Source organism: Arachis duranensis, chromosome 7 (genome assembly GCF_000817695.3).
Source record: "Arachis duranensis cultivar V14167 chromosome 7, aradu.V14167.gnm2.J7QH, whole genome shotgun sequence".
NCBI lineage: Eukaryota > Viridiplantae > Streptophyta > Magnoliopsida > Fabales > Fabaceae > Arachis > Arachis duranensis.
This window is the reverse complement of record NC_029778.3, coordinates 77,042,976-77,044,184: the sequence shown is the minus strand read 5'-3', so window position 1 is coordinate 77,044,184 and position 1,209 is coordinate 77,042,976.

The following is a 1,209-nucleotide window of genomic DNA, read 5'->3' as shown; positions in this document are numbered from 1 at the left end:
TTAATTAAACAACTCTAATTATTTATTTTGCCAAAAATAATGTTTGTCATCAATAATTAATTTAGTTAATTTCTTAACTCAACAGAGATACTTCGGTTCTCAATTATTTTAGAATAATACAATTTTTTTATTAAAAAATCAGTTAAATAGTAACGAAAATTAGTTTTGTGAAAATTTTATTTATAATTTATAGAAATTTTAAACTCCTACAAACTATTAATAAATTTATTTTTTAAAATATTTTTTATCATTGGTAACTAAATAAAAAAAGACCATTACTAAAAAAATATTAAATTTTAAAAATATATTTAAATTTTAATTTGTTTTAATTTTATTCTAAAAATTTTTAGTTTATATTAAATATATTTTTAACAGTTAAATTTTTAAGAAATTTATGGACAATTTAGTAATAATTATATCCATGCAAAAACAAAAAAAATTAGAGTAATTACTCAAATCAGTTTTCGAAATTTTTAATATCGAACATTTTAGTCTTCTAACTTTTTAAATACACAAAAAACTCTTCTAAGTTTAACTCTGGCAGACAAATCAGTCCTCAGCCTTATTTTTCCATCAATAACAAACAAAAAATACTGATCTAGAGGCATGAACAAACATACATAGACAACTCGACAGGACAAATTAATCCCTGGGTTTAGGGCTTTAAAATTGTGTCATTTTGAATCTATCTCAAATTATTAGGCTTCATTTTTCATTCTCAACAAGATAATAACACCATTCATTGATTCCGCATTTCTAATAATCAAATATTCTCTTTTAAAACTATCAGACACAAGCCCCTTCAAACCACAAGGTCACTTGAAAAGAACTATAGAAGAAACAACTAATGAACTAAAGCACTAACACAACAGCCATCACTAATTAACAATGTGAGAAATAAAAAACCAATTTATTTTAAACACAGCAATCACCACCCATTAACAATTAAGAATGAAATAAAAATTCAATTGAAAACCATTATGAGAAACTGAAAGAAGGAAGAGAACGAGAAGATAGGCTCGCATGAGAAAGAAGGCTTTGATGGCGATGGTTGGAAGGGGAGAAAGATGGGAAGTCACCTTCGAAAAATCTTCTGCTATGTTCTTTCTATTCAGGTGGCTAGATGACGTGAACCCAGCAGCGACGGTTGGAACTGGAAGGCATGTTTGGAGGCGAGCACGACGTGAAGAGGAAGGTGATGAGAAGGCG